Source organism: Lissotriton helveticus, chromosome 5_1 (assembly GCF_964261635.1).
Source record: "Lissotriton helveticus chromosome 5_1, aLisHel1.1, whole genome shotgun sequence".
NCBI lineage: Eukaryota > Metazoa > Chordata > Amphibia > Caudata > Salamandridae > Lissotriton > Lissotriton helveticus.
Genome location: NC_136065.1, coordinates 1623552433 through 1623575088, shown reverse-complemented (window position 1 = coordinate 1623575088; position 22656 = coordinate 1623552433). Strand labels below are relative to the sequence as shown.

The window sequence follows — 22656 nt, the reverse complement described above, 5'->3', positions numbered from 1 at the left end:
AATTTTTAAACACCTATCTTTGTCAGATGCATTTTTGACCCGGCAGAAGATATTCCTTTGGAAAAAATGGTTTGAATTGGATTGGTGTAACTGTTGTTTCTAGAGGTGGTGAAAGGCTTTCAGGCACTTGAATAGGGCAAGTCAGGATTCATGAAACGTATACAACCTTTCGGTGTGTGTAAATTGGAATATCCAGGAAGGAGCAGTTTGTACTACTTTCAAAACAGTTTCTCTCCACTTCTGGAAACATCCAGAGCTATATAAAGCATACTCTGAGATTTAATCTCATGAAGAAAGAGGTTTAAATGCAAAAAAGAAAACAATAGCTTATCGTACTGGTGACATTCTCATTATATAAATTCCAAAAAAGTGATTTAATTGAAAGGAGCTGAAAAAACCCCACAATGGTTTGTAAACCTAAATAACTACAAATAATATATTTTCCATCCTTGCATACCACCTACAGTATATAAATAAATGGAGCAGGACACATGACCGCGTGGCCTAAAGGATAAGGCGTCTGACTTCGAATCAGAAGATTGAGGGTTCGAGTCCCTTCGTGGTCGGTTTTTGCCAATGGTCACACAATTCAGGTTTCCATTCAGAATGGAAGCAGGCTCTTCCAATACTCTCATAGCCATCATGTTCTCATTCCTAATTAATAATAAAGTGGAGTACATACTGCACAGTCATTTAGATTGCATCTTCAGTCTAAAATCTAGTGCATTTAAGTGGCATTAAAAAGTGCTTCTATGTACACGCACTGAATATGTACTAGGTTTGCAGAATGTTGACTTCACAGAATGGGTTTTTAGCTTAAGTGTGTGTAGATGAACTGCAAGGTGTGTAAGTATGTGTTCATGGAGTGCTTCAAGTGTAAAATCTGTATGATTTGTGCAGTTAAAGTGCTAATTTTGCCTACGAGAAAGAAAAGTACTACAGAAGAATTATAAAGGATTGGCACATTGGCTGCCTTTGCTGATGACACAGTTGGCTAATTTGTAAAGCACTGGTCTATTAAGTTGCAGAGTGTGGTTGAACTTGGTTAGTAGACTTGGTGCCTGTTTCTGTGTCCTGCTGAAGACAAGGACGGCTTGATACCACTGTCAAAGCCCAGTTTAATGAGAAAAGCATCCATGGAAGAAGAAGTGTTGATTCGAAAATGGTACTCCTCCAATTTCTCTGCACTTGCTACAAATGCAGAGTATCCATTATAGCACAGAACAGAGTGTTAAAGTCGGGATGGAAGAGGATGAAAATGGGAAGTTTACTTATGGAGAGAACTGAGAAATGTCCTGTGTGCAGACACCAGTGTTGGACGATTGAATACATTTAAATAATGCCTCTAGATTGCTAGTATTTATCTGTGCCTCAGTGGCCTAATGGATAAGGCACTTGGCCTCCTAAGCCAGGGATTGTGGGTTCGAGTCCCATCTGAGGTGCAAACCAAAGTTCACTCTTACTTTTCCAGAAAAATAAGTATATTTATTACATGCTTCCTCTCAGATGTTTATGAGCTATTAGGAACTTTGAAATGGTACCATTTTACTTCTGTACTCTTCAGAGTCATGTTGATGTTCTGAAACTACAAAGTCAATTTTTAAACACCTATCTTTGTCAGATGCATTTTTGACCCGGCAGAAGATATTCCTTTGGAAAAAATGGTTTGAATTGGATTGGTGTAACTGTTGTTTCTAGAGGTGGTGAAAGGCTTTCAGGCACTTGAATAGGGCAAGTCAGGATTCATGAAACGTATACAACCTTTCGGTGTGTGTAAATTGGAATATCCAGGAAGGAGCAGTTTGTACTACTTTCAAAACAGTTTCTCTCCACTTCTGGAAACATCCAGAGCTATATAAAGCATACTCTGAGATTTAATCTCATGAAGAAAGAGGTTTAAATGCAAAAAAGAAAACAATAGCTTATCGTACTGGTGACATTCTCATTATATAAATTCCAAAAAAGTGATTTAATTGAAAGGAGCTGAAAAAACCCCACAATGGTTTGTAAACCTAAATAACTACAAATAATATATTTTCCATCCTTGCATACCACCTACAGTATATAAATAAATGGAGCAGGACACATGACGGCGTGGCCTAAAGGATAAGGCGTCTGACTTCGAATCAGAAGATTGAGGGTTCGAGTCCCTTCGTGGTCGGTTTTTGCCAATGGTCACACAATTCAGGTTTCAATTCAGAATGGAAGCAGGCTCTTCCAATACTCTCATAGCCATCATGTTCTCATTCCTAATTAATAATAAAGTGGAGTACATACTGCACAGTCATTTAGATTGCATCTTCAGTCTAAAATCTAGTGCATTTAAGTGGCATTAAAAAGTGCTTCTATGTAACAGTAAAAAAAAAAAAAAAAAAAAAAAAGTGCTTCTATGTACACGCACTGAATATGTACTAGGTTTGCAGAATTTTGACTTCACAGAATGGGTTTTTAGCTTAAATGTGTGTAGATGAACTGCAAGGTGTGTAAGTATGTGTTCATGGAGTGCTTCAAGTGTAAAATCTGTATGATTTGTGCAGTTAAAGTGCTAATTTTGCCTACGAGAAAGAAAAGTACTACAGAAGAATTATAAAGGATTGGCACATTGGCTGCCTTTGCTGATGACACAGTTGGCTAATTTGTAAAGCACTGGTCTATTAAGTTGCAGAGTGTGGTTGAACTTGGTTAGTAGACTTGGTGCCTGTTTCTGTGTCCTGCTGAAGACAAGGACGGCTTGATACCACTGTCAAAGCCCAGTTTAATGAGAAAAGCATCCATGGAAGAAGAAGTGTTGATTCGAAAATGGTACTCCTCCAATTTCTCTGCACTTGCTACAAATGCAGAGTATCCATTATAGCACAGAACAGAGTGTTAAAGTCGGGATGGAAGAGGATGAAAATGGGAAGTTTACTTATGGAGAGAACTGAGAAATGTCCTGTGTGCAGACACCAGTGTTGGACGATTGAATACATTTAAATAATGCCTCTAGATTGCTAGTATTTATCTGTGCCTCAGTGGCCTAATGGATAAGGCACTTGGCCTCCTAAGCCAGGGATTGTGGGTTCGAGTCCCATCTGAGGTGCAAACCAAAGTTCACTCTTACTTTTCCAGAAAAATAAGTATATTTATTACATGCTTCCTCTCAGATGTTTATGAGCTATTAGGAACTTTGAAATGGTACCATTTTACTTCTGTACTCTTCAGAGTCATGTTGATGTTCTGAAACTACAAAGTCAATTTTTAAACACCTATCTTTGTCAGATGCATTTTTGACCCGGCAGAAGATATTCCTTTGGAAAAAATGATTTGAATTGGATTGGTGTAACTGTTGTTTCTAGAGGTGGTGAAAGGCTTTCAGGCACTTGAATAGGGCAAGTCAGGATTCATGAAACGTATACAACCTTTCGGTGTGTGTAAATTGGAATATCCAGGAAGGAGCAGTTTGTACTACTTTCAAAACAGTTTCTCTCCACTTCTGGAAACATCCAGAGCTATATAAAGCATACTCTGAGATTTAATCTCATGAAGAAAGAGGTTTAAATGCAAAAAAGAAAACAATAGCTTATCGTACTGGTGACATTCTCATTATATAAATTCCAAAAAAGTGATTTAATTGAAAGGAGCTGAAAAAAACCCACAATGGTTTGTAAACCTAAATAACTATAAATAATATATTTTCCATCCTTGCATACCACCTACAGTATATAAATAAACGCAGCAGGACACATGACCGCGTGGCCTAATGGATAAGGCGTCTGACTTCGAATCAGAAGATTGAGGGTCCGAGTCCCTTCGTGGTCGGTTTTTGCCAATGGTCACACAATTCAGGTTTCCATTCAGAATGGAAGCAGGCTCTTCCAATACTCTCATAGCCATCATGTTCTCATTCCTAATTAATAATAAAGTGGAGTACATACTGCACAGTCATTTAGATAGCATCTTCAGTCTAAAATCTAGTGCATTTAAGTGGCATTAAAAAGTGCTTCTATGTACACGCACTGAATATGTACTAGGTTTGCAGAATTTTGACTTGACAGAATGGGTTTTTAGCTTAAGTGTGTGTAGATGAACTGCAAGGTGTGTAAGTATGTGTTCATGGAGTGCTTCAAGTGTAAAATCTGTATGATTTGTGCAGTTAAAGTGCCAATTTTGCCTACGAGAAAGAAAAGTACTACAGAAGAATTATAAAGGATTGGCACATTGGCTGCCTTTGCTGATGACACAGTTGGCTAATTTGTAAAGCACTGGTCTATTAAGTTGCAGAGTGTGGTTGAACTTGGTTAGTAGACTTGGTGCCTGTTTCTGTGTCCTGCTGAAGACAAGGACGGCTTGATACCACTGTCAAAGCCCAGTTTAATGAGAAAAGCATCCATGGAAGAAGAAGTGTTGATTCGAAAATGGTACTCCTCCAATTTCTCTGCACTTGCTACAAATGCAGAGTCTCCATTATAGCACAGAACAGAGTGTTAAAGTCGGGGATGGAAGAGGATGAAAATGGGAAGTTTACTTATGGAGAGTACTGAGAAATATCCTGTGTGCAGACACCAGTGTTGGACGATTGAATACATTTAAATAATGCCTCTAGATCACTGGCATTTATCTGTGCATCAGTGTCCTAATGGATAAGGCACTGGCCTCCTAAGCCAGGGATTCTGGGTTCGAGTCCCATCTGAGGTGCAAACCAATGTTCACTCTTACTTTTTCAGAAAAATAAGTATATTTATTACATGCTTCGTCTCAGATGTTTATGAGGTATTAGGAACTTTGAAATGGTACCATTTTACTTCTGTACTCTTCAGAGTCATGTTGATGTTCTGAAACTACAAAGTCGATTTTTAAACACCTATCTTTGTCAGATGCATTTTTGACCCGGCAGAAGATATTCCTTTGGAAAAAATGATTTGAATTGGATTGGTGTAACTGTTGTTTCTAGAGGTGGTGAAAGGCTTTCAGGCACTTGAATAGGGCAAGTCAGGATTCATGAAACGTATACAACCTTTGAGTGTGTGTAAATTGGAATATCCAGGAAGGAGCAGTTTGTACTACTTTCAAAACAGTTTCTCTCCACTTCTGGAAACATCCAGAGCTATATAAAGCATACTCTGAGCTTTAATCTCATGAAGAAAGAGGTTTAAATGCAAAAAAGAAAACAATAGCTTATCGTACTGGTGACATTCTCATTATATAAATTCCAAAAAAGTGATTTAATTGAAAGGAGCTGAAAAAACCACACAACGGTTTGTAAACCTAAATAACTATAAATAATATATTTTCCATTCTTGCATACCACCTACAGTATATAAATAAACGCAGCAGGACACATGACCGTGTGGCCTAATGGATAAGGCGTCTGACTTCGAATCAGAAGATTGAGGGTCCGAGTCCCTTCGTGGTCGGTTTTTGCCAATGGTCACACAATTCAGGTTTCCATTCAGAATGGAAGCAGGCTCTTCCAATACTCTCATAGCCATCATGTTCTCATTCCTAATTAATAATAAAGTGGAGTACATACTGCACAGTCATTTAGATTGCATCTTCAGTCTAAAATCTAGTGCATTTAAGTGGCATTAAAAATTTCTTCTATGTACACGCACTGAATATGTACTAGGTTTGCAGAATTTTGACTTCACAGAATGGGTTTTTAGCTTAAGTGTGTGTAGATGAACTGCAAGGTGTGTAAGTATGTGTTCATGGAGTGCTTCAAGTGTAAAATCTGTATGATTTGTGCAGTTAAAGTGCTAATTTTGCCTACGAGAAAGAAAAGTACTACAGAAGAATTATAAAGGATTGGCACATTGGCTGCCTTTGCTGATGACACAGTTGGCTAATTTGTAAAGCACTGGTGTATTAAGTTGCAGAGTGTGGTTGAACTTGGTTAGTAGACTTGGTGCCTGTTTCTGTGTCCTGCTGAAGACAAGGACGGCTTGATACCACTGTCAAAGCCCAGTTTAATGAGAAAAGCATCCATGGAAGAAGAAGTGTTGATTCGAAAATGGTACTCCTCCAATTTCTCCGCACTTGCTACAAATGCAGAGTCTCCATTATAGCACAGAACAGAGTGTTAAAGTCGGGGATGGAAGAGGATGAAAATGGGAAGTTTACTTATGGAGAGTACTGAGAAATATCCTGTGTGCAGACACCAGTGTTGGACGATTGAATACATTTAAATAATGCCTCTAGATCACTGGCATTTAACTGTGCATCAGTGTCCTAATGGATAAGGCACTGGCCTCCTAAGCCAGGGATTCTGGGTTCAAGTCCCATCTGAGGTGCAAACCAATGTTCACTCTTACTTTTCCAGAAAAATAAGTATATTTATTACATGCTTCGTCTCAGATGTTTATGAGGTATTAGGAACTTTGAAATGGTACCATTTTACTTCTGTACTCTTCAGAGTCATGTTGATGTTCTGAAACTACAAAGTCGATTTTTAAACACCTATCTTTGTCAGATGCATTTTTGACCCGGCAGAAGATATTCCTTTGGAAAAAATGATTTGAATTGGATTGGTGTAACTGTTGTTTCTAGAGGTGGTGAAAGGCTTTCAGGCACTTGAATAGGGCAAGTCAGGATTCATGAAACGTATACAACCTTTGAGTGTGTGTAAATTGGAATATCCAGGAAGGAGCAGTTTGTACTACTTTCAAAACAGTTTCTCTCCACTTCTGGAAACATCCAGAGCTATATAAAGCATACTCTGAGCTTTAATCTCATGAAGAAAGAGGTTTAAATGCAAAAAAGAAAACAATAGCTTATCGTACTGGTGACATTCTCATTATATAAATTCCAAAAAAGTGATTTAATTGAAAGGAGCTGAAAAAACCACACAACGGTTTGTAAACCTAAATAACTATAAATAATATATTTTCCATCCTTGCATACCACCTACAGTATATAAATAAACGCAGCAGGACACATGACCGTGTGGCCTAATGGATAAGGCGTCTGACTTCGAATCAGAAGATTGAGGGTCCGAGTCCCTTCGTGGTCGGTTTTTGCCAATGGTCACACAATTCAGGTTTCCATTCAGAATGGAAGCAGGCTCTTCCAATACTCTCATAGCCATCATGTTCTCATTCCTAATTAATAATAAAGCGGAGTACATACTGCACAGTCATTTAGATTGCATCTTCAGTCTAAAATCTAGTGCATTTAAGTGGCATTAAAAAGTGCTTCTATGTACACGCACTGAATATGTACTAGGTTTGCAGAATTTTGACTTCACAGAATGGGTTTTTAGCTTAAGTGTGTGTAGATGAACTGCAAGGTGTGTAAGTATGTGTTCATGGAGTGCTTCAAGTGTAAAATCTGTATGATTTGTGCAGTTAAAGTGCTAATTTTGCCTACGAGAAAGAAAAGTACTACAGAAGAATTATAAAGGATTGGCACATTGGCTGCCTTTGCTGATGACACAGTTGGCTAATTTGTAAAGCACTGGTGTATTAAGTTGCAGAGTGTGGTTGAACTTGGTTAGTAGACTTGGTGCCTGTTTCTGTGTCCTGCTGAAGACAAGGACGGCTTGATACCACTGTCAAAGCCCAGTTTAATGAGAAAAGCATCCATGGAAGAAGAAGTGTTGATTCGAAAATGGTACTCCTCCAATTTCTCTGCACTTGCTACAAATGCAGAGTCTCCATTATAGCACAGAACAGAGTGTTAAAGTCGGGGATGGAAGAGGATGAAAATGGGAAGTTTTCTTATGGAGAGAACTGAGAAATATCCTGTGTGCAGACACCAGTGTTGGACGATTGAATACATTTAAATAATGCCTCTAGATTGCTGGCATTTATCGGTGCCTCAGTGGCCCAATGGATAAGGCACTGGCCTCCTAAGCCAGGGATTCTGGGTTCGAGTCCCATCTGAGGTGCAAACCAAAGTTCACTCTTACTTTTCCAGAAAAATAAGTATATTTATTGCATGCTTCCTCTCAGATGTTTATGAGGTATTAGGAACTTTGAAATGGTACCATTTTACTTCTGTACTCTTCAGAGTCATGTTGATGTTCTGAAACTACAAAGTCAATCTTTAAACACCTATCTTTGTCAGATGCATTTTTGACCCGGCAGAAGATATTCCTTTGGAAAAAATGATTTGAATTGGATTGGTGTAACTGTTGTTTCTAGAGGTGGTGAAAGGCTTTCAGGCACTTGAATAGGGCAAGTCAGGATTCATGAAACGTATACAACCTTTGAGTGTGTGTAAATTGGAATATCCAGGAAGGAGCAGTTTGTACTACTTTCAAAACAGTTTCTCTCCACTTCTGGAAACATCCAGAGCTATATAAAGCATACTCTGAGCTTTAATCTCATGAAGAAAGAGGTTTAAATGCAAAAAAGAAAACAATAGCTTATCGTACTGGTGACATTCTCATTATATAAATTCCAAAAAAGTGATTTAATTGAAAGGAGCTGAAAAAACCCCACAATGGTTTGTAAACTTAAATAACTATAAATAATTTATTTTCCATCCTTGCATACCACCTACAGTATATAAATAAACGCAGCAGGACACATGACCGCGTGGCCTAATGGATAAGGCGTCTGACTTCGAATCAGAAGATTGAGGGTTCGAGTCCCTTCGTGGTCGTTTTTTGCCAATGGTCACACAATTCAGGTTTCCATTCAGAATGGAAGCAGGCTCTTCCAATACTCTCATAGCCATCATGTTCTCATTCCTAATTAATAATAAAGTGGAGTACATACTGCACAGTCATTTAGATTGCATCTTCAGTCTAAAATCTAGTGCATTTAAGTGACATTAAAAAGTGCTTCTATGTACACGCACTGAATATGTACTAGGTTTGCAGAATTTTGACTTCACAGAATGGGTTTTTAGCTTAAGTGTGTGTAGATGAACTGCAAGGTGTGTAAGTATGTGTTCATGGAGTGCTTCAAGTGTAAACTCTGTATGATTTGTGCAGTTAAAGTGCTAATTTTGCCTACGAGACAGAAAAGTACTACAGAAGAATTATAAAGGATTGGCACATTGGCTGCCTTTGCTGATGACACAGTTGGCTAATTTGTAAAGCACTGGTGTATTAAGTTGCAGAGTGTGGTTGAACTTGGTTAGTAGACTTGGTGCCTGTTTCTGTGTCCTGCTGAAGACAATGACGGCTTGATACCACTGTCAAAGCCCAGTTTAATGAGAAAAGCATCCATGGAAGAAGAAGTGTTGATTCGAAAATGGTACTCCTCCAATTTATCTGCACTTGCTACAAATGCAGAGTCTCCATTATAGCACAGAACAGAGTGTTAAAGTCGGGGATGGAAGAGGATGAAAATGGGAAGTTTACTTATGGAGAGAACTGAGAAATATCCTGTGTGCAGACACCAGTGTTGGACGATTGAATACATTTAAATAATGCCTCTAGATTGCTAGCATTTATCGGTGCCTCAGTGGCCTAATAGATAAGGCACTGGCCTCCTAAGCCAGGGATTGTGGGTTCGAGTCCCATCTGAGGTGCAAACAAAAGTTCACTCTTACTTTTCCAGAAAAATAAGTATATTTATTGCATGCTTCCTCTCAGATGTTTATGAGGTATTAGGAACTTTGAAATGGTACCATTTTACTTCTGTACTCTTCAGAGTCATGTTGATGTTCTGAAACTACAAAGTCAATTTTTGAACAGATGCATTTTTGACCCGGCAGAAGATATTCCTTTGGAAAAAATGATTTGAATTGGATTGGTGTAACTGTTGTTTCTAGAGGTGGTGAAAGGCTTTCAGGCACTTGAATAGGGCAAGTCAGGATTCATGAAACGTATACAACCTTTGAGTGTGTGTAAATTGGAATATCCAGGAAGGAGCAGTTTGTACTACTCTCAAAACAGTTTCTCTCCACTTCTGGAAACATCCAGAGCTATATAAAGCATACTCTGAGCTTTAATCTCATGAAGAAAGAGGTTTAAATGCAAAAAAGAAAACAATAGCTTATCGTACTGGTGACATTCTCATTATATAAATTCCAAAAAAGTGATTTAATTGAAAGGAGCTGAAAAAACCCCACAATGGTTTGTAAACTTAAATACCTATAAATAATTTATTTTCCATCCTTGCATACCACCTACAGTATATAAATAAACGCAGCAGGACACATGACCGCGTGGCCTAATGGATAAGGCGTCTGACTTCGAATCAGAAGATTGAGGGTTCGAGTCCCTTCGTGGTCGTTTTTTGCCAATGGTCACACAATTCAGGTTTCCATTCAGAATGGAAGCAGGCTCTTCCAATACTCTCATAGCCATCATGTTCTCATTCCTAATTAATAATAAAGTGGAGTACATACTGCACAGTCATTTAGATTGCATCTTCAGTCTAAAATCTAGTGCATTTAAGTGACATTAAAAAGTGCTTCTATGTACACGCACTGAATATGTACTAGGTTTGCAGAATTTTGACTTCACAGAATGGGTTTTTAGCTTAAGTGTGTGTAGATGAACTGCAAGGTGTGTAAGTATGTGTTCATGGAGTGCTTCAAGTGTAAACTCTGTATGATTTGTGCAGTTAAAGTGCTAATTTTGCCTACGAGACAGAAAAGTACTACAGAAGAATTATAAAGGATTGGCACATTGGCTGCCTTTGCTGATGACACAGTTGGCTAATTTGTAAAGCACTGGTGTATTAAGTTGCAGAGTGTGGTTGAACTTGGTTAGTAGACTTGGTGCCTGTTTCTGTGTCCTGCTGAAGACAATGACGGCTTGATACCACTGTCAAAGCCCAGTTTAATGAGAAAAGCATCCATGGAAGAAGAAGTGTTGATTCGAAAATGGTACTCCTCCAATTTATCTGCACTTGCTACAAATGCAGAGTCTCCATTATAGCACAGAACAGAGTGTTAAAGTCGGGGATGGAAGAGGATGAAAATGGGAAGTTTACTTATGGAGAGAACTGAGAAATATCCTGTGTGCAGACACCAGTGTTGGACGATTGAATACATTTAAATAATGCCTCTAGATTGCTAGCATTTATCGGTGCCTCAGTGGCCTAATAGATAAGGCACTGGCCTCCTAAGCCAGGGATTGTGGGTTCGAGTCCCATCTGAGGTGCAAACAAAAGTTCACTCTTACTTTTCCAGAAAAATAAGTATATTTATTGCATGCTTCCTCTCAGATGTTTATGAGGTATTAGGAACTTTGAAATGGTACCATTTTACTTCTGTACTCTTCAGAGTCATGTTGATGTTCTGAAACTACAAAGTCAATTTTTAAACACCTATCTTTGTCAGATGCATTTTTGACCCGGCAGAAGATATTCCTTTGGAAAAAATGATTTGAATTGGATTGGTGTAACTGTTGTTTCTAGAGGTGGTGAAAGGCTTTCAGGCACTTGAATAGGGCAAGTCAGGATTCATGAAACGTATACAACCTTTGAGTGTGTGTAAATTGGAATATCCAGGAAGGAGCAGTTTGTACTACTTTCAAAACAGTTTCTCTCCACTTCTGGAAACATCCAGAGCTATATAAAGCATACTCTGAGCTTTAATCTCATGAAGAAAGAGGTTTAAATGCAAAAAAGAAAACAATAGCTTATCGTACTGGTGACATTCTCATTATATAAATTCCAAAAAAGTGATTTAATTGAAAGGAGCTGAAAAAACCCCACAATGGTTTGTAAACTTAAATAACTATAAATAATTTATTTTCCATCCTTGCATACCACCTACAGTATATAAATAAACGCAGCAGGACACCTGACCGCGTGGCCTAATGGATAAGGCGTCTGACTTCGAATCAGAAGATTGAGGGTTCGAGTCCCTTCGTGGTAGGTTTTTGCCAATGGTCACACAATTCAGGTTTCCATTCAGAATGGAAGCAGGCTCTTCCAATACTCTCATAGCCATCATGTTCTCATTCCTAATTAATAATAAAGTGGAGTACATACTGCACAGTCATTTAGATTGCATCTTCAGTCTAAAATCTAGTGCATTTAAGTGACATTAAAAAGTGCTTCTATGTACACGCACTGAATATGTACTAGGTTTGCAGAATTTTGACTTCACAGAATGGGTTTTTAGCTTAAGTGTGTGTAGATGAACTGCAAGGTGTGTAAGTATGTGTTCATGGAGTGCTTCAAGTGTAAAATCTGTATGATTTGTGCAGTTAAAGTGCTAATTTTGCCTACGAGAAAGAAAAGTACTACAGAAGAATTATAAAGGATTGGCACATTGGCTGCCTTTGCTGATGACACAGTTGGCTAATTTGTAAAGCATTGGTCTATTAAGTTGCAGAGTGTTGTTGAAAATTGGTTAGTAGACTTGGTGCCTGTTTCTGTGTCCTGCTGAAGACAAGGACGGCTTGATACCACTGTCAAAGCCCAGTTTAATGAGAAAAGCATCCATGGAAGAAGAAGTGTTGATTCGAAAATGGTACTCCTCCAATTTCTCTGCACTTGCTACAAATGCAGAGTCTCCATTATAGCACAGAACAGAGTGTTAAAGTCGGGGATGGAAGAGGATGAAAATGGGAAGTTTACTTATGGAGAGAACTGAGAAATATCCTGTGTGCAGACACCAGTGTTGGACGATTGAATACATTTAAATAATGCCTCTAGATCGCTGGCATTTATCTGTGCCTCAGTGGCCTAATGGATAAGGCACTGGCCTCCTAAGCCAGGGGTTGTGGGTTCGAGTCCCATCTGAGGTGCAAACCAAAGTTCACTCTTACTTTTCCAGAAAAATAAGTATATTCATTACATGCTTCCTCTCAGATGTTTATGAGGTATTAGGAACTTTGAAATAGTACCATTTTACTTCTGTACTCTTCAGAGTCATGTTGATGTTCTGAAACTACAAAGTCAATTTTTAAACACCTATCTTTGTCAGATGCATTTTTGACCCGGCAGAAGATATTCCTTTGGAAAAAATGATTTGAATTGGATTGGTGTAACTGTTGTTCCTAGAGGTGGTGAAAGGCTTTCAGGCACTTGAATAGGGCAAGTCAGGATTCATGAAACGTATACAACCTTTGAGTGTGTGTAAATTGGAATATCCAGGAAGGAGCAGTTTGTACTACTTTCAAAACAGTTTCTCTCCACTTCTGGAAACATCCAGAGGTATATAAAGCATACTCTGAGCTTTAATCTCATGAAGAAAGAGGTTTAAATGCAAAAAAGAAAACAATAGCTTATCGTACTGGTGACATTCTCATTATATAAATTCCAAAAAAGTGATTTAATTGAAAGGAGCTGAAAAAACCCCACAATGGTTTGTAAACCTAAATAACTATAAATAATATATTTTCCATCCTTGCATACCACCTACAGTATATAAAAAAACGCAGCAGGACACATGACCGCGTGGCCTAATGCATAAGGCGTCTGACTTCGAATCAGAAGATTGAGGGTCCGAGTCCCTTCGTGGTCGGTTTTTGCCAATGGTCACACAATTCAGGTTTCCATTCAGAATGGAAGCAGGCTCTTCCAATACTCTCATAGCCATCATGTTCTCATTCCTAATTAATAATAAAGTGGAGTACATACTGCACAGTCATTTAGATTGCATCTTCAGTCTAAAATCTAGTGCATTTAAGTGACATTAAAAAGTGCTTCTATGTACACGCACTGAATATGTACTAGGTTTGCAGAATTTTGACTTCACAGAATGGGTTTTTAGCTTAAGTGTGTGTAGATGAACTGCAAGGTGTGTAAGTATGTGTTCATGGAGTGCTTCAAGTGTAAAATCTGTATGATTTGTGCAGTTAAAGTGCTAATTTTGCCTACGAGAAAGAAAAGTACTACAGAAGAATTATAAAGGATTGGCACATTGGCTGCCTTTGCTGATGACACAGTTGGCTAATTTGTAAAGCATTGGTCTATTAAGTTGCAGAGTGTTGTTGAAAATTGGTTAGTAGACTTGGTGCCTGTTTCTGTGTCCTGCTGAAGACAAGGACGGCTTGATACGACTGTCAAAGCCCAGTTTAATGAGAAAAGCATCCATGGAAGAAGAAGTGTTGATTCGAAAATGGTACTCCTCCAATTTCTCTGCACTTGCTACAAATGCAGAGTCTCCATTATAGCACAGAACAGAGTGTTAAAGTCGGGGATGGAAGAGGATGAAAATGGGAAGTTTACTTATGGAGAGAACTGAGAAATATCCTGTATGCAGACACCAGTGTTGGACGATTGAATACATTTAAATAATGCCTCTAGATCACTGGCATTTATCTGTGCCTCAGTGGCCTAATGGATAAGGCACTGGCCTCCTAAGCCAGGGATTGTGGGTTCGAGTCCCATCTGAGGTGCAAACCAAAGTTCACTCTTACTTTTCCAGAAAAATAAGTATATTTATTACATGCTTCCTCTCAGATGTTTATGAGGTATTAGGAACTTTGAAATGGTACCATTTTACTTCTGTACTCTTCAGAGTCATGTTGATGTTCTGAAACTACAAAGTCAATTTTTAAACACCTATCTTTGTCAGATGCATTTTTGACCCGGCAGAAGATATTCCTTTGGAAAAAATGATTTGAATTGGATTGGTGTAACTGTTGTTTCTAGAGGTGGTGAAAGGCTTTCAGGCACTTGAATAGGGCAAGTCAGGATTCATGAAACGTATACAACCTTTGAGTGTGTGTAAATTGGAATATCCAGGAAGGAGCAGTTTGTACTACTTTCAAAACAGTTTCTCTCCACTTCTGGAAACATCCAGAGCTATATAAAGCATACTCTGAGCTTTAATCTCATGAAGAAAGAGGTTTAAATGCAAAAAAGAAAACAATAGCTTATCGTACTGGTGACATTCTCATTATATAAATTCCAAAAAAGTGATTTAATTGAAAGGAGCTGAAAAAACCACACAACGGTTTGTAAACCTAAATAACTATAAATAATATATTTTCCATCCTTGCATACCACCTACAGTATATAAATAAACGCAGCAGGACACATGACCGTGTGGCCTAATGGATAAGGCGTCTGACTTCGAATCAGAAGATTGAGGGTCCGAGTCCCTTCGTGGTTGGTTTTTGCCAATGGTCACACAATTCAGGTTTCCATTCAGAATGGAAGCAGGCTCTTCCAATACTCTCATAGCCATCATGTTCTCATTCCTAATTAATAATAAAGTGGAGTACATACTGCACAGTCATTTAGATTGCATCTTCAGTCTAAAATCTAGTGCATTTAAGTGGCAGTAAAAAGTGCTTCTATGTACACGCACTGAATATGTACTAGGTTTGCAGAATTTTGACTTCACAGAATGGGTTTTTAGCTTAAGTGTGTGTAGATGAACTGCAAGGTGTGTAAGTATGTGTTCATGGAGTGCTTCAAGTGTAAAATCTGTATGATTTGTGCAGTTAAAGTGCTAATTTTGCCTACGAGAAAGAAAAGTACTACAGAAGAATTATAAAGTATTGGCACATTGGCTGCCTTTGCTGATGACACAGTTGGCTAATTTGTAAAGCACTGGTGTATTAAGTTGCAGAGTGTGGTTGAACTTGGTTAGTAGACTTGGTGCCTGTTTCTGTGTCCTGCTGAAGACAAGGACGGCTTGATACCACTGTCAAAGCCCAGTTTAATGAGAAAAGCATCCATGGAAGAAGAAGTGTTGATTCGAAAATGGTACTCCTCCAATTTCTCTGCACTTGCTACAAATGCAGAGTCTCCATTATAGCACAGAACAGAGTGTTAAAGTCGGGGATGGAAGAGGATGAAAATGGGAAGTTTACTTATGGAGAGTACTGAGAAATATCCTGTGTGCAGACACCAGTGTTGGACGATTGAATACATTTAAATAATGCCTCTAGATCACTGGCATTTATCTGTGCATCAGTGTCCTAATGGATAAGGCACTGGCCTCCTAAGCCAGGGATTCTGGGTTCGAGTCCCATCTGAGGTGCAAACCAATGTTCACTCTTACTTTTCCAGAAAAATAAGTATATTTATTACATGCTTCGTCTCAGATGTTTATGAGGTATTAGGAACTTTGAAATGGTACCATTTTACTTCTGTACTCTTCAGAGTCATGTTGATGTTCTGAAACTACAAAGTCGATTTTTAAACACCTATCTTTGTCAGATGCATTTTTGACCCGGCAGAAGATATTCCTTTGGAAAAAATGATTTGAATTGGATTGGTGTAACTGTTGTTTCTAGAGGTGGTGAAAGGCTTTCAGGCACTTGAATAGGGCAAGTCAGGATTCATGAAACGTATACAACCTTTGAGTGTGTGTAAATTGGAATATCCAGGAAGGAGCAGTTTGTACTACTTTCAAAACAGTTTCTCTCCACTTCTGGAAACATCCAGAGCTATATAAAGCATACTCTGAGCTTTAATCTCATGAAGAAAGAGGTTTAAATGCAAAAAAGAAAACAATAGCTTATCGTACTGGTGACATTCTCATTATATAAATTCCAAAAAAGTGATTTAATTGAAAGGAGCTGAAAAAACCACACAACGGTTTGTAAACCTAAATAACTATAAATAATATATTTTCCATCCTTGCATACCACCTACAGTATATAAATAAACGCAGCAGGACACATGACCGTGTGGCCTAATGGATAAGGCGTCTGACTTCGAATCAGAAGATTGAGGGTCCGAGTCCCTTCGTGGTCGGTTTTTGCCAATGGTCACACAATTCAGTTTTCCATTCAGAATGGAAGCAGGCTCTTCCAATACTCTCATAGCCATCATGTTCTCATTCCTAATTAATAATAAAGTGGAGTACATACTGCACAGTCATTTAGATTGCATCTTCAGTCTAAAATCTAGTGCATTTAAGTGGCATTAAAAAGTGCTTCTATGTACACGCACTGAATATGTACTAGGTTTGCAGAATTTTGACTTCACAGAATGGGTTTTTAGCTTAAGTGTGTGTAGATGAACTGCAAGGTGTGTAAGTATGTGTTCATGGAGTGCTTCAAGTGTAAAATCTGTATGATTTGTGCAGTTAAAGTGCTAATTTTGCCTACGAGAAAGAAAAGTACTACAGAAGAATTATAAAGGATTGGCACATTGGCTGCCTTTGCTGATGACACAGTTGGCTAATTTGTAAAGCACTGGTGTATTAAGTTGCAGAGTGTGGTTGAACTTGGTTAGTAGACTTGGTGCCTGTTTCTGTGTCCTGCTGAAGACAAGGACGGCTTGATACCACTGTCAAAGCCCAGTTTAATGAGAAAAGCATCAATGGAAGAAGAAGTGTTGATTCGAAAATGGTACTCCTCCAATTTCTCTGCACTTGCTACAAATGCAGAGTCTCCATTATAGCACAGAACAGAGTGTTAAAGTCGGGGATGGAAGAGGATGAAAATGGGAAGTTTTCTTATGGAGAGAACTGAGAAATATCCTGTGTGCAGACACCAGTGTTGGACGATTGAATACATTTAAATAATGCCTCTAGATTGCTGGCATTTATCGGTGCCTCAGTGGCCCAATGGATAAGGCACTGGCCTCCTAAGCCAGGGATTCTGGGTTCGAGTCCCATCTGAGGTGCAAACCAAAGTTCACTCTTACTTTTCCAGAAAAATAAGTATATTTATTGCATGCTTCCTCTCAGATGTTTATGAGGTATTAGGAACTTTGAAATGGTACCATTTTACTTCTGTACTCTTCAGAGTCATGTTGATGTTCTGAAACTACAAAGTCAATTTTTAAACACCTATCTTTGTCAGATGCATTTTTGACCCGGCAGAAGATATTCCTTTGGAAAAAATTATTTGAATTGGATTGGTGTAACTGTTGTTTCTAGAGGTGGTGAAAGGCTTTCAGGCACTTGAATAGGGCAAGTCAGGATTCATGAAACGTATACAACCTTTGAGTGTGTGTAAATTGGAATATCCAGGAAGGAGCAGTTTGTACTACTTTCAAAACAGTTTCTCTCCACTTCTGGAAACACCCAGAGCTATATAAAGCATACTCTGAGCTTTAATCTCATGAAGAAAGAGGTTTAAATGCAAAAAAGAAAACAATAGCTTATCGTACTGGTGACATTCTCATTATATAAATTCCAAAAAAGTGATTTAATTGAAAGGAGCTGAAAAAACCCCACAATGGTTTGTAAACTTAAATAACTATAAATAATTTATTTTCCATCCTTGCATACCACCTACAGTATATAAATAAACGCAGCAGGACACATGACCGCGTGGCCTAATGGATAAGGCGTCTGACTTCGAATCAGAAGATTGAGGGTTGGAGTCCCTTCGTGGTCGTTTTTTGCCAATGGTCACACAATTCAGGTTTCCATTCAGAATGGAAGCAGGCTCTTCCAATACTCTCATAGCCATCATGTTCTCATTCCTAATTAATAATAAAGTGGAGTACATACTGCACAGTCATTTAGATTGCATCTTCAGTCTAAAATCTAGTGCATTTAAGTGACATTAAAAAGTGCTTCTATGTACACGCACTGAATATGTACTAGGTTTGCAGAATTTTGACTTCACAGAATGGGTTTTTAGCTTAAGTGTGTGTAGATGAACTGCAAGGTGTGTAAGTATGTGTTCATGGAGTGCTTCAAGTGTAAAATCTGTATGATTTGTGCAGTTAAAGTGCTAATTTTGCCTACGAGAAAGAAAAGTACTACAGAAGAATTATAAAGGATTGGCACATTGGCTGCCTTTGCTGATGACACAGTTGGCTAATTTGTAAAGCATTGGTCTATTAAGTTGCAGAGTGTTGTTGAAAATTGGTTAGTAGACTTGGTGCCTGTTTCTGTGTCCTGCTGAAGACAAGGACGGCTTGATACCACTGTCAAAGCCCAGTTTAATGAGAAAAGCATCCATGGAAGAAGATGTGTTGATTCGAAAATGGTACTCCTCCAATTTCTCTGCACTTGCTACAAATGCAGAGTCTCCATTATAGCACAGAACAGAGTGTTAAAGTCGGGGATGGAAGAGGATGAAAATGGGAAGTTTACTTATGGAGAGAACTGAGAAATATCCTGTGTGCAGACACCAGTGTTGGACGATTGAATACATTTAAATAATGCCTCTAGATCGCTGGCATTTATCTGTGCCTCAGTGGCCTAATGGATAAGGCACTGGCCTCCTAATCCAGGGATTCTGGGTTCGAGTCCCATCTGAGGTGCAAACCAAAGTTCACTCTTACTTTTCCAGAAAAATAAGTATATTCATTACATGCTTCCTCTCAGATGTTTATGAGGTATTAGGAACTTTGAAATAGTACCATTTTACTTCTGTACTCTTCAGAGTCATGTTGATGTTCTGAAACTACAAAGTCAATTTTTAAACACCTATCTTTGTCAGATGCATTTTTGACCCGGCAGAAGATATTCCTTTGGAAAAAATGATTTGAATTGGATTGGTGTAACTGTTGTTCCTAGAGGTGGTGAAAGGCTTTCAGGCACTTGAATAGGGCAAGTCAGGATTCATGAAACGTATACAACCTTTGAGTGTGTGTAAATTGGAATATCCAGGAAGGAGCAGTTTGTACTACTTTCAAAACAGTTTCTCTCCACTTCTGGAAACATCCAGAGGTATATAAAGCATACTCTGAGCTTTAATCTCATGAAGAAAGAGGTTTAAATGCAAAAAAGAAAACAATAGCTTATCGTACTGGTGACATTCTCATTATATAAATTCCAAAAAAGTGATTTAATTGAAAGGAGCTGAAAAAACCCCACAATGGTTTGTAAACCTAAATAACTATAAATAATATATTTTCCATCCTTGCATACCACCTACAGTATATAAATAAACGCAGCAGGACACATGACCGCGTGGCCTAATGCATAAGGCGTCTGACTTCGAATCAGAAGATTGAGGGTCCGAGTCCCTTCGTGGTCGGTTTTTGCCAATGGTCACACAATTCAGGTTTCCATTCAGAATGGAAGCAGGCTCTTCCAATACTCTCATAGCCATCATGTTCTCATTCCTAATTAATAATAAAGTGGAGTACATACTGCACAGTCATTTAGATTGCATCTTCAGTCTAAAATCTAGTGCATTTAAGTGACATTAAAAAGTGCTTCTATGTACACGCACTGAATATGTACTAGGTTTGCAGAATTTTAACTTCACAGAATGGGTTTTTAGCTTAAGTGTGTGTAGATGAACTGCAAGGTGTGTAAGTATGTGTTCATGGAGTGCTTCAAGTGTAAAATCTGTATGATTTGTGCAGTTAAAGTGCTAATTTTGCCTACGAGAAAGAAAAGTACTACAGAAGAATTATAAAGGATTGGCACATTGGCTGCCTTTGCTGATGACACAGTTGGCTAATTTGTAAAGCATTGGTCTATTAAGTTGCAGAGTGTTGTTGAAAATTGGTTAGTAGACTTGGTGCCTGTTTCTGTGTCCTGCTGAAGACAAGGACGGCTTGATACCACTGTCAAAGCCCAGTTTAATGAGAAAAGCATCCATGGAAGAAGAAGTGTTGATTCGAAAATGGTACTCCTCCAATTTCTCTGCACTTGCTACAAATGCAGAGTCTCCATTATAGCACAGAACAGAGTGTTAAAGTCGGGGATGGAAGAGGATGAAAATGGGAAGTTTACTTATGGAGAGAACTGAGAAATATCCTGTATGCAGACACCAGTGTTGGACGATTGAATACATTTAAATAATGCCTCTAGATCACTGGCATTTATCTGTGCCTCAGTGGCCTAATGGATAAGGCACTGGCCTCCTAAGCCAGGGATTGTGGGTTCGAGTCCCATCTGAGGTGCAAACCAAAGTTCACTCTTACTTTTCCAGAAAAATAAGTATATTTATTACATGCTTCCTCTCAGATGTTTATGAGGTATTAGGAACTTTGAAATGGTACCATTTTACTTCTGTACTCTTCAGAGTCATGTTGATGTTCTGAAACTACAAAGTCAATTTTTAAACACCTATCTTTGTCAGATGCATTTTTGACCCGGCAGAAGATATTCCTTTGGAAAAAATGATTTGAATTGGATTGGTGTAACTGTTGTTCCTAGAGGTGGTGAAAGGCTTTCAGGCACTTGAATAGGGCAAGTCAGGATTCATGAAACGTATACAACCTTTGAGTGTGTGTAAATTGGAATATCCAGGAAGGAGCAGTTTGTACTACTTTCAAAACAGTTTCTCTCCACTTCTGGAAACATCCAGAGGTATATAAAGCATACTCTGAGCTTTAATCCCATGAAGAAAGAGGTTTAAATGCAAAAAAGAAAACAATAGCTTATCGTACTGGTGACATTCTCATTATATAAATTCCAAAAAAGTGATTTAATTGAAAGGAGCTGAAAAAACCCCACAATGGTTTGTAAACCTAAATAACTATAAATAATATATTTTCCATCCTTGCATACCACCTACAGTATATAAATAAACGCAGCAGGACACATGACCGCGTGGCCTAATGCATAAGGCGTCTGACTTCGAATCAGAAGATTGAGGGTCCGAGTCCCTTCGTGGTCGGTTTTTGCCAATGGTCACACAATTCAGGTTTCCATTCAGAATGGAAGCAGGCTCTTCCAATACTCTCATAGCCATCATGTTCTCATTCCTAATTAATAATAAAGTGGAGTACATACTGCACAGTCATTTAGATTGCATCTTCAGTCTAAAATCTAGTGCATTTAAGTGACATTAAAAAGTGCTTCTATGTACACGCACTGAATATGTACTAGGTTTGCAGAATTTTGACTTCACAGAATGGGTTTTTAGCTTAAGTGTGTGTAGATGAACTGCAAGGTGTGTAAGTATGTGTTCATGGAGTGCTTCAAGTGTAAAATCTGTATGATTTGTGCAGTTAAAGTGCTAATTTTGCCTACGAGAAAGAAAAGTACTACAGAAGAATTATAAAGGATTGGCACATTGGCTGCCTTTGCTGATGACACAGTTGGCTAATTTGTAAAGCATTGGTCTATTAAGTTGCAGAGTGTTGTTGAAAATTGGTTAGTAGACTTGGTGCCTGTTTCTGTGTCCTGCTGAAGACAAGGACGGCTTGATACCACTGTCAAAGCCCAGTTTAATGAGAAAAGCATCCATGGAAGAAGAAGTGTTGATTCGAAAATGGTACTCCTCCAATTTCTCTGCACTTGCTACAAATGCAGAGTCTCCATTATAGCACAGAACAGAGTGTTAAAGTCGGGGATGGAAGAGGATGAAAATGGGAAGTTTACTTATGGAGAGAACTGAGAAATATCCTGTATTCAGACACCAGTGTTGGACGATTGAATACATTTAAATAATGCCTCTAGATCACTGGCATTTATCTGTGCCTCAGTGGCCTAATGGATAAGGCACTGGCCTCCTAAGCCAGGGATTGTGGGTTCGAGTCCCATCTGAGGTGCAAACCAAAGTTCACTCTTACTTTTCCAGAAAAATAAGTATATTCATTACATGCTTCCTCTCAGATGTTTATGAGGTATTAGGAACTTTGAAATGGTACCATTTTACTTCTGTACTCTTCAGAGTCATGTTGATGTTCTGAAACTACAAAGTCAATTTTTAAACACCTATCTTTGTCAGATGCATTTTTGACCCGGCAGAAGATATTCCTTTGGAAAAAATGATTTGAATTGGATTGGTGTAACTGTTGTTCCTAGAGGTGGTGAAAGGCTTTCAGGCACTTGAATAGGGCAAGTCAGGATTCATGAAACGTATACAACCTTTGAGTGTGTGTAAATTGGAATATCCAGGAAGGAGCAGTTTGTACTACTTTCAAAACAGTTTCTCTCCACTTCTGGAAACATCCAGAGCTATATAAAGCATACTCTGAGCTTTAATCCCATGAA

At 38.5% G+C, this 22656-nt stretch overlaps 21 non-coding genes across 21 annotated transcripts; all 21 read left to right on the top strand.

Moving 5' to 3' along the window:
- Positions 1–493: 493 nt before the first annotated feature.
- TRNAR-UCG (transfer RNA arginine (anticodon UCG)) lies at positions 494–566 on the top strand. Its single transcript has one exon. It is a non-coding gene; the product is annotated as a tRNA-Arg (tRNA).
- An 802-nt stretch (positions 567–1368) lies between these two features.
- Positions 1369–1442, top strand: TRNAR-CCU (transfer RNA arginine (anticodon CCU)). The gene has a single exon. It is a non-coding gene; the product is annotated as a tRNA-Arg (tRNA).
- Positions 1443–2088: 646 nt separating this feature from the next.
- TRNAR-UCG (transfer RNA arginine (anticodon UCG)) lies at positions 2089–2161 on the top strand. Its single transcript has one exon. It is a non-coding gene; the product is annotated as a tRNA-Arg (tRNA).
- Positions 2162–3005: 844 nt separating this feature from the next.
- TRNAR-CCU (transfer RNA arginine (anticodon CCU)) lies at positions 3006–3079 on the top strand. The gene has a single exon. It is a non-coding gene; the product is annotated as a tRNA-Arg (tRNA).
- A 646-nt stretch (positions 3080–3725) lies between these two features.
- On the top strand, positions 3726–3798 carry TRNAR-UCG (transfer RNA arginine (anticodon UCG)). Its single transcript has one exon. It is a non-coding gene; the product is annotated as a tRNA-Arg (tRNA).
- Positions 3799–5320: 1522 nt separating this feature from the next.
- Positions 5321–5393, top strand: TRNAR-UCG (transfer RNA arginine (anticodon UCG)). Its single transcript has one exon. It is a non-coding gene; the product is annotated as a tRNA-Arg (tRNA).
- Positions 5394–6915: 1522 nt separating this feature from the next.
- TRNAR-UCG (transfer RNA arginine (anticodon UCG)) lies at positions 6916–6988 on the top strand. Its single transcript has one exon. It is a non-coding gene; the product is annotated as a tRNA-Arg (tRNA).
- An 803-nt stretch (positions 6989–7791) lies between these two features.
- On the top strand, positions 7792–7864 carry TRNAR-CCU (transfer RNA arginine (anticodon CCU)). Its single transcript has one exon. It is a non-coding gene; the product is annotated as a tRNA-Arg (tRNA).
- A 646-nt stretch (positions 7865–8510) lies between these two features.
- On the top strand, positions 8511–8583 carry TRNAR-UCG (transfer RNA arginine (anticodon UCG)). The gene has a single exon. It is a non-coding gene; the product is annotated as a tRNA-Arg (tRNA).
- An 803-nt stretch (positions 8584–9386) lies between these two features.
- TRNAR-CCU (transfer RNA arginine (anticodon CCU)) lies at positions 9387–9459 on the top strand. Its single transcript has one exon. It is a non-coding gene; the product is annotated as a tRNA-Arg (tRNA).
- A 633-nt stretch (positions 9460–10092) lies between these two features.
- TRNAR-UCG (transfer RNA arginine (anticodon UCG)) lies at positions 10093–10165 on the top strand. The gene has a single exon. It is a non-coding gene; the product is annotated as a tRNA-Arg (tRNA).
- An 803-nt stretch (positions 10166–10968) lies between these two features.
- On the top strand, positions 10969–11041 carry TRNAR-CCU (transfer RNA arginine (anticodon CCU)). Its single transcript has one exon. It is a non-coding gene; the product is annotated as a tRNA-Arg (tRNA).
- Positions 11042–11687: 646 nt separating this feature from the next.
- On the top strand, positions 11688–11760 carry TRNAR-UCG (transfer RNA arginine (anticodon UCG)). Its single transcript has one exon. It is a non-coding gene; the product is annotated as a tRNA-Arg (tRNA).
- Positions 11761–12564: 804 nt separating this feature from the next.
- Positions 12565–12637, top strand: TRNAR-CCU (transfer RNA arginine (anticodon CCU)). Its single transcript has one exon. It is a non-coding gene; the product is annotated as a tRNA-Arg (tRNA).
- Positions 12638–14160: 1523 nt separating this feature from the next.
- TRNAR-CCU (transfer RNA arginine (anticodon CCU)) lies at positions 14161–14233 on the top strand. Its single transcript has one exon. It is a non-coding gene; the product is annotated as a tRNA-Arg (tRNA).
- Positions 14234–14879: 646 nt separating this feature from the next.
- Positions 14880–14952, top strand: TRNAR-UCG (transfer RNA arginine (anticodon UCG)). The gene has a single exon. It is a non-coding gene; the product is annotated as a tRNA-Arg (tRNA).
- Positions 14953–16474: 1522 nt separating this feature from the next.
- Positions 16475–16547, top strand: TRNAR-UCG (transfer RNA arginine (anticodon UCG)). Its single transcript has one exon. It is a non-coding gene; the product is annotated as a tRNA-Arg (tRNA).
- Positions 16548–17350: 803 nt separating this feature from the next.
- Positions 17351–17423, top strand: TRNAR-CCU (transfer RNA arginine (anticodon CCU)). The gene has a single exon. It is a non-coding gene; the product is annotated as a tRNA-Arg (tRNA).
- A 646-nt stretch (positions 17424–18069) lies between these two features.
- On the top strand, positions 18070–18142 carry TRNAR-UCG (transfer RNA arginine (anticodon UCG)). Its single transcript has one exon. It is a non-coding gene; the product is annotated as a tRNA-Arg (tRNA).
- Positions 18143–20542: 2400 nt separating this feature from the next.
- Positions 20543–20615, top strand: TRNAR-CCU (transfer RNA arginine (anticodon CCU)). Its single transcript has one exon. It is a non-coding gene; the product is annotated as a tRNA-Arg (tRNA).
- Positions 20616–22138: 1523 nt separating this feature from the next.
- TRNAR-CCU (transfer RNA arginine (anticodon CCU)) lies at positions 22139–22211 on the top strand. Its single transcript has one exon. It is a non-coding gene; the product is annotated as a tRNA-Arg (tRNA).
- The last annotated feature ends 445 nt before the right edge of the window (positions 22212–22656 follow it).